Source organism: Meleagris gallopavo, chromosome 4, assembly GCF_905368555.1.
Source record: "Meleagris gallopavo chromosome 4, MGAL_WU_HG_1.1, whole genome shotgun sequence".
NCBI classification, from domain to species: domain Eukaryota; kingdom Metazoa; phylum Chordata; class Aves; order Galliformes; family Phasianidae; genus Meleagris; species Meleagris gallopavo.
The window spans coordinates 35,749,765-35,763,386 of NC_139407.1; the positions used below are offsets into that span (position 1 = coordinate 35,749,765).

At 34.2% G+C, this 13,622-nt stretch overlaps 1 long non-coding RNA gene across 17 annotated transcripts in view; it reads right to left on the reverse strand.

Moving 5' to 3' along the window:
* The window catches only part of LOC116216567 (uncharacterized), a 488,234-nt gene that overhangs the window by 138,607 nt on the left and 336,005 nt on the right, over positions 1-13,622 (reverse strand). For all 17 annotated transcript variants that reach the window (XR_014883027.1, XR_014883040.1, XR_014883033.1 and 14 more), the window contains one exon: positions 1,116-1,265. This is a non-coding gene — a long non-coding RNA (uncharacterized LOC116216567). The remainder of the gene's footprint in view (positions 1-1,115; positions 1,266-13,622) is intronic.

Here is a 13,622-nt window from a genome sequence, read left to right on the forward strand (position 1 = left end):
CTTTTGTTGTTCCAGTTTACTGGGAAAAAGTTACTGAATTAAAGCAAAGCAATATATACTTCCAATATAAAGATAAGTATAAAGATAAAATGCCTCAGAAGGTTGACCAAATATCTTCAGAATCAGTACACTAACACCTATGAGTAAAAGGAAACAATTTTAGGTCACTCAGCAAGCAACAAATTCCCTTGTTCTGTGACAAGAAACATTGTGTTCTCACAATTCTGTTACTCTTCTTCTCTTTCCCGTGAGTCACGTGTCTAATTAGCCTAAGGTAATTAAAGAGCAGTGGCAGGCATGCTTGGAGGACTTCAAGAAAAAGGTAAATGCACTGAAGGACATGGTTTAGTAGGCATCGCAAAAACGGGTTGATAGTTGGACTAGATAATCTTAGTGGACTCTTCCAAACTTAATGATTCTGTACTTACAGGTGAAAAGCAATCAGGACAAATGAACAGAGCAGGCAGTTCTCCTTCAGTCATTGCTGAGGAATGTAAATGCTGACATTTTTCCTTGTTATCTCTAAAGTCAAAATTTTAGCAAGATGATGTGCACAGAAAATGATTTTTAGCTTTCCCAGTGAATAAATTAATTGTAATTGCACTTTATAAAACTAATGGGAAATGAGTGAGATTATTTTGGATCCTGCTGTTTGTTGCCTCTGTAAAGCTGATACATACTGCATCTTGGGGTGCCAAGGCCTTGTAGTAACTATGCAATTATGCATTCCTGCCTGCTCGGCATCTGTGATAATACCTCCTCCAAAGCTATTAAATATACGTATACCTGTGTCCAGAGAGAGTACTACATGCTTGGGTTTGATAGGTGAGAGCCAAAATCTTTCTTTTTTTTTTCCATCTTTCATTTTTTTTTTTTACATCTGGCGAAACTGAATGACACAGTCACAGAAAGACCAGGAAAAACTAGCATATTCTTTTAAATGTTCAACCTAAAATCTCTACCATGAATGTTTAATGTCGTCACACTACTTCAGAGTAGTTCAGGCTACTACTAGTAATTCACATGTCCTTGATTTCAGTTCCAATAAAAGGAGAGTATTTGATCTCTGCCACATGGTATGAGTATGCCCAAGTACTTCCCCTACAGCTACTTACTGAAAGTCCCAGTTCTGTTTCCAGAGACTGCTACAAAGCCCACTGGGAGCGATGGATTTCAGTGGAGCATTTGAACCAGGTACTCAGATTGAAAATATGCAAATGCTACCGGTCCCCTTCAATCATCCAGCCAACCAGCTCAGTTTTAGTCTGAAACAGAACAAAACACATGCACTATTAAAAATCCTATGTGTACTAGAAGCGTCTCCTCAAAAAACTAAAAATTTACGAGGCTTTATTCTTTAGAAGACTTGAAAATAAATGTTACAACAATGAAATATTAATATTTAAAGCGGTAAACCAAAACTTCAGAAAATAATAAATCAACTTACAGCTTACTCACTAGAAGTTACCATTGTATGTTTCTTGGACTAAATGGGCTGACATACAAAATGAAAACCCATAAGGACTTTCATTCCAATTCTTGACACCTAAAATATTTAGTTAAACTTTGATTCGGCTATGACAAAGCATGATATTTTAACTGTTAATGTTCACCTTTAGTGCAAAATTTACTCATTGTGCAAACTATTCACAGAAACTCTTCTAATAATAAAAATCTAGGCACTGTTTCTTTAGAAAGATCTTTAGATGCTATTGCAATTTTCTGTATTGCTCATAATACTTCGAGAGATGCCTTCTTACCTATGCCATATCTTAACTTAGGATGGCATATTTTTACATAAATATGTAGCAAAAACTACAGAAGGAATGACAGCACAGAGATCTCTGGTTAGAATGGGTTTTTTTTTGTTTGTTTGTTTGTTTTTTACCAATATGATCTAAATGAAGAAGAAAGCGTAATTCTCAAACGACTAGCAGTTACCAGATGCAACAAGTGTTGGTGCATGGAAATTGCACAGCAACTTGAGGAAACAGCAACTAGACCATCTTGCTCAGTAACATCACATGGATTAGATGCATCAAACATTCTTTAATTTAATAGTTAGAATTCAATTTTCTGTTCCCCTAGGCTAGTCTGAAAGAAAAAAAAATCATAGCACAAATATACCAATACAGCAGATATGAAAACAAAGCAAGGTGAAGCTCTGAGGAATGTTTATGAAGAGAACTTTAGCAGCAGAATGACATATCTGACAGTCTCAATAGCACTGTAGATGAAATAGTCCAGAAAGTTCAAGAGTAATGAGAAAGCCATGCCCGTTAAGATGAAGAGGCAAAAGTAGCAAAAGCAACTGAAGAATAGCAACAGGATTAGACAAAAAAAAAAAACCCACAACAATTAAGATTTGCAGAAAAAGAGGTTATGGTAGTTATTCACCTGGTTCAGCATAACAGGGAAAAAATAATAATCATACGGCAAAAATTTGGATTAAAAGAAGAAAAAAAAAGAAAATTCTAGAATTTTACAGCAATATACATCCTGGGAAAAAAAAAAAAAAAAACAAAACAGAAGAGCTGACAGGAATATAAAGAATACTTCTGCTGACTTTTGGAAGGTAATAGCTGTTGTTAGAACTGTCATCTATAAACCAGTCAAAAGACAGATGTACTTGAAATGCCTTGCCCAATAAAGATCCCACATGTCACTCAAAATGATCAGACTATTTATTACGGAATTTGTAATGGAAACATGAAAGAAGGTATGAAACGATATAACAGAGACAGATGGACTGTTTTCTACATATGTCATTTAATATGAATCAGTGACTAGAATTGATTAACAGTTGCTGCTATAATGGATTAAACACATTCAAACGACTAGAGAGTAGGTGATAATTAAAATGCAAAGCACATGGCTTCAAAAAGTAAAATATTCTCCTGATAACAGCTAGTATAATCTATTAAAAATTAAATAAAATAGACATCCATTTTTGAAGAATAAAGGTTGTTCCACTGACAGATCTATGGAAAGATGAAAACATCAGCATTACATTGATATTGCTTACTGCTGCTTCTTCACCCAACTCTGCTTGTTCCCTAAACACTTCCTACAATACATTTGATGTAAGCACATATACCTGAGTATTGTTTCCCATCAAGGAAAGTCCTCAAAAAGGCAGCACTCAGCTGCTGGAGATACTGCCGCTATCACAGTTTTCCCCAAGTACCAGCTAGCACTTCCTTATCTTTCCATTGCATAGCCTGTAAATTATCTGTCAAAGCAACTCTAATTCAGTAGCACTGTATCATATATAGTGCTTGTAGGATGAATTCACCAAATAGTATTTATTATACTGAAAAAGACGAGAGAGTTTTTCTCACATTCTCTTTTGTCATAGTCATTCACAGTGTTTGAAGCAGCCAGCTCTGGTGAGTAATTATTTGTGATATTTCCAATGAGTTATCTAGAAGACAATTTATTTATGTAAAAGCAGACAGAACTTGTCTGGAAGAAAAGTTATTCATTGTTACTTGACTTCTTAAAAGAGCAAGATGTAAATAATTTTAGGATAGGAAAGACTACAGAAAAATGAATGCAGTGACCTCATTGTACAAATTTGATTTCTCTTCATTCTAAAATATGGAAATCTAAGTATAAGAGTGTCAGTTGAAGAAATTTCGTACTGATGCATTTTTTAAATTACTTTAATTATTTTAAGTAACTAAAAACCAGAATTCAGATTTCCCTAAAAATCTCAAATTGTCATAAATATGCCACAAAGTACACTTGTACTTGAAGTATTTTACAAGATAATTCTCCTGTGCAAAGTACAACTTGATTCTGTAGGTTGGTTCCATGATTTAAGTTGAAGTTTACTCATGGCTTGTATTCATATTAGTGCCTGTCTTCCCAGCTACAGCAACAAGAAATATCATGAATACACCATAAAATTAACCATATAAGTACTAAAACAAAAATATCAATCACTCTTGCACTCTGCAGTCACAGTAGCATTATGTTACAACTAACCTGAAGTATGCTGCTTGGCAGTGGAAAGAATATTCAGGAAAAATAGGTGTTTTTTTGTTTTGTTTTTGTTTATTTGTTTTTTTTCCTTCCCTCTGCTTCCTCCCTTAGTATTTTATGGTGTCTTAATAAATCCTTTCAGCAATATTTATATAACAAAATACAAAGCTAAAAAGAGGAAAACAAATAGTTTCAATCAAAAATTCCAGAGGAGGTTTGAAAAAGTAAAATTTCAAACCTTTGTAATTTACCTTGAGGAGATACTTCTCTTATGGTCAGAAGACACAATTTTTGCCAGTTCTGTAAAATTATCCATCTACTTTCGTGCACACAACATGCTGAAAGAAATACTAACTTAATGCATAATCTCAGTCCTTTGAAAAACAGGTGTGCATCTGTGTATATATAAATTTCCCTTCGGTTCGCATAAGCTGATGTACTGGCCTTTTTCTTTAAACCTAGTTGCTTAGCAACTAGGAAAGATAGAGCATTTTTAGAAAATAAGTCCTCATTGTTTAACAACAGTTTTAAGATTTTAAATTGTGCGGATTTTTAGTAGCTGGGACTCAGTTACACAAATTTTAATGAGAAAGTCATACTCCCACTGTAAACAAGGGAAGATTTTTCACTCAGTTTGCAAGATAGGACTTCCTGTTTGTTGCTTTTCCTGTTTCTTTTTGTTCTAAAGCCAGCATTGAGCACAATATATAGACTATTTCCCTGAGCGCAAAAGGTGCTGAATGTTTTCACCAACTTCAATTACACCTTCTCTGAAAATGATTCTTTCATGAGCACTTATGAGAAATGACAAATGACATTCATAATAAGCCATGTCACTGGAGCACTAATCAAATTAGACTTACTACCTTTGCAATCACAAGTGGGTCTTCATGTTTTATATCTGAACACAATTTGAGTCAAGTTAGCTTGCCAGAACATTGCCTCTATCCTCATAAAAGTATATGACAGCTATAACAAGCATTTTGGGAGTAGGCAGGTGCAGCACAATACAGACACAAGAAGTCTAATGAAAACATAAACCAGACTGTTTTCCTCACTAAAAACTGTATTTCTATTAGCAATTCAGAAAAATATCAATGGTAATCAATTAAGAGTGATTTGGATAAGACATTCTGCAGATGTAGGAGATTAATTATAAACATATTAGCTTACTGATTGGCTAGTTCTGTGTATTTATTTGGACATCATAGTATGCCTTGCCTCTAACATTAAGTCTGTTTTATATTTCCTACTGTGTGGATAGAGAAAGACAACATGCTACAAAAATTTGTTTTGCCTAATGAAAAGGTTTGTGCTCTGGTGCTTACAAATTGTGATTCAAAAACCAGGACTGGAAGTAGACTGAGAGACACATTGTTTACTGTTTGATTAAAACACTTAAATAAGTTCTGAACTGTCAAGAATAATAAGTAGGTGCTCAACACATAATTTCTTACCCAATTATTTTTAAGAACTCTTAGATATATAGCTAAGCGTCATAACCTTTGCCCTCAAATCACTGCAGTAAAATAGCAAATGAATAATTCAGGTAAACAGTATTAGCAATTAAATTATAACTTTCTCAAGAGAATCCACTGTCATGCATTACTTAATAAAAATGTATAAAAAAATAAATTTCATAACCATCTCACCAGGTAGACGCTTTGGAATAAGGTGTTATGTGTAGAGATAAACGCATTAATATAGGATTCAAATATATAAAACTCTGAATAGAAATTATAGTATAGTTTCCAACAATGGCAGTTGCGCTGTGCCATCTGAATGTTTTTATAAATTTTCAGTGTTTTGCAAATATTAAAAAATTTCATCCAAAATCTGACAGATTTCATTTCCATTTGCTTAATTTGTCTTGCTTTTCACCTTTATCATTGCTGTTTTATGCTAGTGCCAAGTTGTATCTAATGCAAACGATTCCAGTAGATCTTCACTTACATATTTTAGTTAAATTACCTATTTTAACTAAATAGGTAATTTAAATCAAGGAATTAAATCAAGGAAATTATTTACATTAAATTATGTGACATTTTTCCTTATAACATAATGAGTGCTACGTCCTGGTTTTGTTAGGAATTTTCACCAGGACAAGGTGAAGGACAAAAAGAACTAAGCTTTTATATTTTGAGCAAAATTCATATGCTCATAAACATGCAAGTTTTACATCATTCGTGTCCAGGGAAACACAGAACAGCTAAGTTTCAGCTAACAGTAAGCTAAGTTCATCTACAACCACTAGGATGGCAATAAAAGATGCAAGAGAATTTGGGAGAAATTTGCAGATTTCCTTGATATTAATTCCATTTTCCTTAACAAACCTGTCACTTAAAAATATAAACTTCCTGAATAAGACACACACTTGGGAATGTTGTCAGATGAGTATCTCCACACGGAAGGTGCTGTCTGGTGCAGCTCTCCTGCAACCAGTTCCTCATTCACTGTATAGAGCACCCAACATAAGTATGTGAATAAAGAATAAGCTGCATGTGAATCAATGCATTGGAGTTATCTTCTTCATTTTAAAGTAAATATTAAAGCAAAACAAAACAAAACAAAATAAAATAAACAACCACCAAACCACTTGAGAGTCCAGTAAGAAAAATATGGGCCATTCTTCTCTGCAGAGTTTAAAAAAAAATCTAACAAAAAAACAGCTGCACCTAGAAATTGTTTCATAAAGCGTGCTTCAACTTAAGGAGTATTAATTGTTACTTACATAATTATTTATCTGCTTTTAGCAATGGAACTCTGAACTAGAGGTGGTTCTAATATCTGATTCCATATAGGAGTGAATTTTATAATTGGGTAAGGTTGTTTTTTTAATAGGAGCTCATCAGTAGTTCTCTGTTTTGTTGTTGTTAGTTGGGTGGGGTTTTTTTCTTTTCTTTTTTTTTTTGCTGTTGTTGTTTTGATTTAAACCAAACCAGAAATGAATTAATGGCTGTAGTATTTTACTTATATTCTTCATTTTCTTATTAAAGATGTCAACTACTACTTCAACACTTGTCAGAGATACAGCAAGCTCTTTGGAAAATGTATGTAAATCTCCATATATTCCAGGCTGACAAAGCACTAGCAAGGTGAAAAGTTGTAAATACGCATCACTGTTCCCAGCCTTCTGGTACTTCATCACATATGACATCTAAAAAATTAAAAATTAAGAATTCAAAAATACCTATTTTTGCAAAAATACAGGTCTTTCATATGATTATTTTTATAATAACAAAAGTCACTTCTGGTTTTTCTCAAAGACCAGGGCTAAATAGACAGCCACGTTTTCAGTTCTCCTTTCAAGCAGAAAGGGCTTAATCATGTTCTGTATTAACTTTTGTCTGCCAGCACCATGTGCTCTACGTCCTGCATGCTAAACACAGCAATTAATATCACCTTTACTGATCTGCTCTTAGAGAGAAACAGGCAAACCTGTCTGCACACCTTTCATTGCTTCTGTTCCTGTCTGAGGGATACAAATATTATGGATTGAGCATAAAAAGACTTGAACTGGGCTTAAAAGATTCTCTCTGAATAGCAGGACAAGATGAGTCAGTAAATCACATCCTACACCAGGTCATGGGATATGCAAGACTCTCCTGTTCCATAGGAGATTTTCTGCCTTTTATTTATTTACAGAATAGAGAACTCAGGGTTGCTAAAAAGCAGAGTGGCTGATACGTTATTAAGCTAACAGAGACAAATAATTTCCATCAGTAAGTGATTTCTGTCACAGCAGACTATCTAAGCAGTAGATCTTGGTACATTACAGAATGCAGAATAGAAAATTCCTGAGTTTTTTAGCACCTGCATCATTTTTCTCATGTACGTACCTTTCAGCTTATTTCAGCAGAACTACTAGAAATCCAATGTACAGTTGAAGATCGAATTCTTTGCCTGTTTTTAAGACAAGATTCTCTTAATATTTCATGGTGTTACACAAAATGAAGCTTGTTTTTACTACAGCTTGTTAGACAACATGTGAGTAACAGGGACAAAGTTAGAGACCAGATACATCGTGCACATTCTGCTAACAGATCTAATATGGGTAGACTGAAGATACTGCAGTTTCTTTTCTCACTCTGTCACCAGTGAATGAAATGAATGAAAGGAAAAACACTTTCATGCTGTCAGAAAAACCGAAGCAGTACTGCTCTTCAAGGGGCAGCATCTACATGGAGGGTCACTGGCAAAGTATTTTTTCTGATGTATTAAAACTGTTCCACGTTCTTCATTCAAACTTCTTGTAAATTAAACATTTGTAATCAACAATTGGATTAAAAACTCTCACTTCAGCCATTTTTGATGCTTTTGGAACATGAATTGTTCCTGAAGGCGTTTAAGTTCATAGGAAGTCTTGGCGATTCTTGAAGGATCCTTATGGACCAGTCCCAAGAGCTCTAACTCCCATGACAAAATCTCAGCATCTCTTCCCTCCTGTTTAGGCTCATTGTGTGCTGCCAAAACCACCTACCCAACAAGGCATCTAACAAGCACAAATCACAGGTCCCAGATAGCTCACTATATTTCTAGAGAACTTCAGAGAGGACACTGATAAGGTGAAATCTGAGGAATTTCAGCATCTTACTGATTCAACATCCTATGCCTGATAAAACACATTTTGATCAATATTTAACATTTTTCTAAACATAAGGAGGTGTTCCAGCAATGGGCAAGCATCTAGCTGCAATCTCCTTGTTTGGCCATAGATCTTAGTATGGCAGCATATGACAGCCTCCATTATACTACTTAAACTTGAAGCAATGCAGCACGCTAACACAGAAGTTAAAACTCTTACTTTAAAGATGGGGAACAAAGAGGTAGCCAAGTACCCAGAAGACAACAAGGTCTAGTCATGAATCCTTCCCCAGAATGTCCTAAACTGAGAAAAACTGCCTTGTGGATATGGCAAGTTAAAAGATAGACACAGACAGATAGAAGTATTCTGGAGGATTGTTTCTGGATGAAATTTCACAGAAGGCTTTTTAGAAGATCACATAGGCTGTTCCAATAACTTTTCTGCTGATCTTTCCTATACCTTAAGCAAAATAGGAAATAATTGTGTTCTTTGTCATACTTATCCTCCTCTTTTGTAACACATGAAACTTTCTAAGAGTTCACTGGCAGCACCATGTTAAACACATCTGTGTTGAGGGGAGAGAAGATAGATACATCACAGAAGGTCAGCAGAGCTAAGACTGGCAGGAGACTTCTGCCCCACTGCTATGTTCGAAATCCAGAAGCAAATCTGGGCATACCTTCAGGATTGTTATGTCTCTACCCAGGGATTTCCTTTCATGGGAAAAATGAACAGCTGGAAGTATTAAAAACAAGGATGTACATATAAAGTCTTCACCAGTAACCTGGGCTGAAGAATGAAACTTAGCAGATGGGCTATTTTCTCCAGGCAAAACTGGCAGTTCCTTGGAAGGCAGGTGGCAGGCAGCTTTCCTCCCTAGTGCCACAAAAGCAATAAAAGGATATCAGTTTATAAAAGAAAGAATAGCTAAGTTAGAGTGCTTATTTTAATTCTCCTTCTGAGGTTTAATGACCGTATCTTTGCACAAAAGCTTTATAGCACTGAATTACCCAAGGATGGGGTTTTGTTTGTTTATTTTATCCTCCTTTTCAAAGAAAATGAAATGTTTCCCAGAAGACTTAATAAGAATTTGCAATACTGTTAACATATAAACTTGTAGTTGGAAACACTACTGGAATCCAGTAGCAAAAATGTTATATATTTTTTTCCCACTTTTTTGGCTGGTGTATGATAACAATTCCATAGACATGAACGGGGTGTACAGTGGCTGACAGGAACAATACAAAATCGCAGATGTGGTGTAAGACGGTATATATGTATATATATAAATATTTACTGTTTTTGGTGAATAGCGTGAAAAACTGAAGAAGATTCATGCTTCCCACTGTTTCTTTCATATTCCATCTTTTTTTTTTTTTCACAGCTCAGAAATTTCTCATTATCGCTATTTAGTTCTTGAGTCTCTGAAATCTACTTCCTAAAAAGTTCTGTCCTTTGTTTTCCATCACCTCTCCCCTACTGTCTACACATCATAAACTATGAACTACTGCATTTTGACATATTTTTTTTCTATCTTTTTTGTTTCCAAGCATGTTGTAAGTTTTGGTGATAGCTGCTAGGAGAGAGATGTGTCTAAGGGGTGACTTTAACAGCACCACTAAGCAAATCACTAAGTGAGAAACCAAGTGTAAACAAAATCAGAAATGGTTTTGTTAAGTCAAATCTTAGATATTACTTATTTCAACTCTTGCAAATATTGATAAGCAGCTTTTCTAATCAGTATCTGTTTCATGGGCTATCTTCTGTCCGTCTCCCCCTCCCCATTTCATTGAATCAGGATGTGTTTCCATCTGTACTATAATCAAGAAAATATCCCTGTGTTTAAAACTTCATTATATGCTTGAAGAGAAATTAATTTTGTAAGTTTATTCTTTATCTGCATTGCATGCTATTAAAAGCAGATTGTTAATCATTGCCAAAACAAATCTGTAATTGAATTAAAAAAAAAAAATCAGCTTTCAACAACAAATGTTCATTTTTTCAGCAAAGTATCTGCTATATCAATATAGCAAATTACATTTGTTTTATTTTTTAAACAGAAAAAATAGATACTAGCAAATAATTAAAAAAACAACATTTAAAAGATTTTAAAGTCTTCTACTGAGATGTCAAGAATGCAACCTTTCTTTTCAGTACTGCTGTATTAGCCCTTCAAATGACATTACAAATGTCCCACTAGATACACGTGCTAACCAAAAAGTAAATCATAGGGCAAATGGTTAATGTTAAAATATAATAAACAATTATAATTATAATTATAAACAATTATAATTGTAAATTTTAAATAAACTGTATTCCCAAGCTTAAAGTTCCTAAAATATAAATCTAGGCTCGCTTATTTTTTAATTTGCCTTGAAGTCTGCACACAGATCAAATACTTACAGAACAAACTCTTCTGTAAGGACAGAATGACCGAGTTCTTAAGAAGAGCAGATTTATGTCAAAGGCTGCCAATAGATGATGTCATTGAAGAAACAAATTTTAATTCCTCTGAATATGAAAACATCTTGTAAACATCTTTACATTTAATTGCAGCAGTTCTATTCTCCTGCCTATGTTCCAAACACCCATGAGGATTAAGAGCATTACAAGAAGAAAACGCTATGCCCAAACGAATTACTCTTTTAAAAACATGGAACAGAAAGAACACCAGATGTTCGAAAAGAACAGAGTATAGATCTAAGAATCAGAAAGGATGATGAATATGGACCATGAGATAAAGCATTAAGCAATGTGATGAGCATCTGTTGAGTAATAAATCTAATCTTTGTACAGTTCTCTTTCCAAAATGAATTTAAACTGAAAGTTTTCCGACTTGGTGAAAATATTGTCAAGTAAGAAAATATTGGTCATTTTCACAATAATATTTCATATGTTAATATGAATAATCACATGCTAATAAATTATTTATCTACAGATAAATAAATACTTCTGGCAATTTATGAATAAATTGCAGTTTTTATTTATTTGTAATCCAAATGGGGGGTCATAATTGATTAACCTTCTGAGAAAACTATGAAAGCTAAGGGCACATGGAAGCAACAGCTATAATTTGAGATTACGTAGAACCCTTTGCTAACTAAATAAGCTTTTAACATTTGAAATCATGAAATCGAAGTTGGTTTCTGAGGAAAATTAAGTATTTGTTGAGAGACTGAGAAGAAATGGTATAACACAATCTCAAGATCAAGAGTAAATGAACAGCAGGAAGAGAAGACGTTTTGTTCATGAAAACAGTTGCAGTTGTGAACATCTTTGAAAGACATTTGCAACTGAAACAGCTGCACTGGAGGGCACAAATTCAGCATGTAAAGGTTTCTCACTGAGTGCTTATTGCCTTTGAGAAGTCTTCTGAACATATCTGAGCAGATGCAGAAAAAAATATATACTATAACTGCATGCAATATTTTTTTTGTCACAGTTTTTTATGCAGAGCACGCAACATGCAGCTAGGGAAGGATATACTTGCATCACTGCAGAGACCTTGGCTCAGGCCCAGAAAACTCAGTGAATGACAAATATGACCTGTTCAGTATTTTAGAAAATGTTTATATCAGTATAATGCAAAGAAAGTTTGGATGGGGAAGAATTACAATTTGATATCATCTTGTAAAGAAAGCAAGCTCTACTCTACTTCATCACAGAATTTCTCTAAAGGAAAGCAGAGCCATTTGGCACATGCTCTTCTAATTGTGTTGCACATTAAATAGGGAATAGTTTATACTTTTGTTTCTCTTGGGATTGTTTGGTGATGGTGATGATGGTTTTGTAATGAAAATGAGAATCACGATAATATTGGAAGCTATATTCTTCAAGTAACTAGGAAAATATTTTCAAAGAAATAGCATAGTAATAATATCCTAAGTTCCCTCTTTTTGCACACTGACAGCCAAGATTCATCCTGTCAGTCTTTGTTGTTTCAAAGCATAGGTTTAACAGAGACGATGAAAAATGTCCAAACCAGAGTAAAGGAATTCAACTTGAGTCCAAGATATGAAACTCCAGTGTGAAAGGCTATATAACCGTTTCTTAGAATACCTTCTGAAATGAGATTTATTATTTAGTGTGTCTTTTATCTATGCCCTGGTTTCAAGATTCAATAAGGGGAGTGTGTTTGTCACTTTGCTCTGGACAGCAGCAGGTATGCATGGAAGAAGGTTGCTCCAGCAAAATTCAGGAGGATATCTGATCCCCCTTCAGACCTAATTTCAGGTGCTTGTGTTTTATTCCATCCACATACACCCAAAAGATTAAGACTTCTATTCCAAAAGCAAAAAGACAAAGAAACAGTCTATATTTCCATATTCATATTTTAAAACAACTTTTATCTGCAAGTAAGTTTGTAAGGAAATGACTCCTAAGTTGCACAAATTGAGCTCTTCTCTTATCAACAGTAGTCTTAGCTCATTTTACCAAATTTTTGCTCTAACTCCTTCAACCTCACCTTTTCTTTTAATCGCTGATCAGAATTTCTAACTTAATTACACAAGAATATGTTGCTGCACATCTTTCACCTTCTCCCTTTTGTTGATTTACTATTTAACTTCTCCTTTTCTTATTAATTTTTATCTACACTCTGCAGGTGAATAGATCAGTCTGTTCATCTGTCACTGAACTGTAGATCACCAGCTGTTACATTCCTTACAACAGTTGCACTAGATTGGGAAAATCATTTTTCATTATTTCATCTTAGCTTTTGGAAAACATCCACATCAAGTAAATGTCTAAATGTCTTGACATAAAAAATGTAATCTCTACAAACACAGAATTAAATTGCAGTATTGTACTATATCAGGCCTTATATATTTTGTACCAATCAGCAACAAAGAAACATGTATGTGCCACACCAGGCACAGTATTGATGGTGGAATAACCATCTTTTCAGTAGTACCAAAACTAATTTTCCATTGATGATAATTTATTTTTATTTTTATTTTTATTTTTTAATTATTATTATTATTATTATTATTTTTTTTATTAGGGTTTCAACTCATCTGTGGGCAATGCAAGGCTCCTGCTAAGAGAAGTA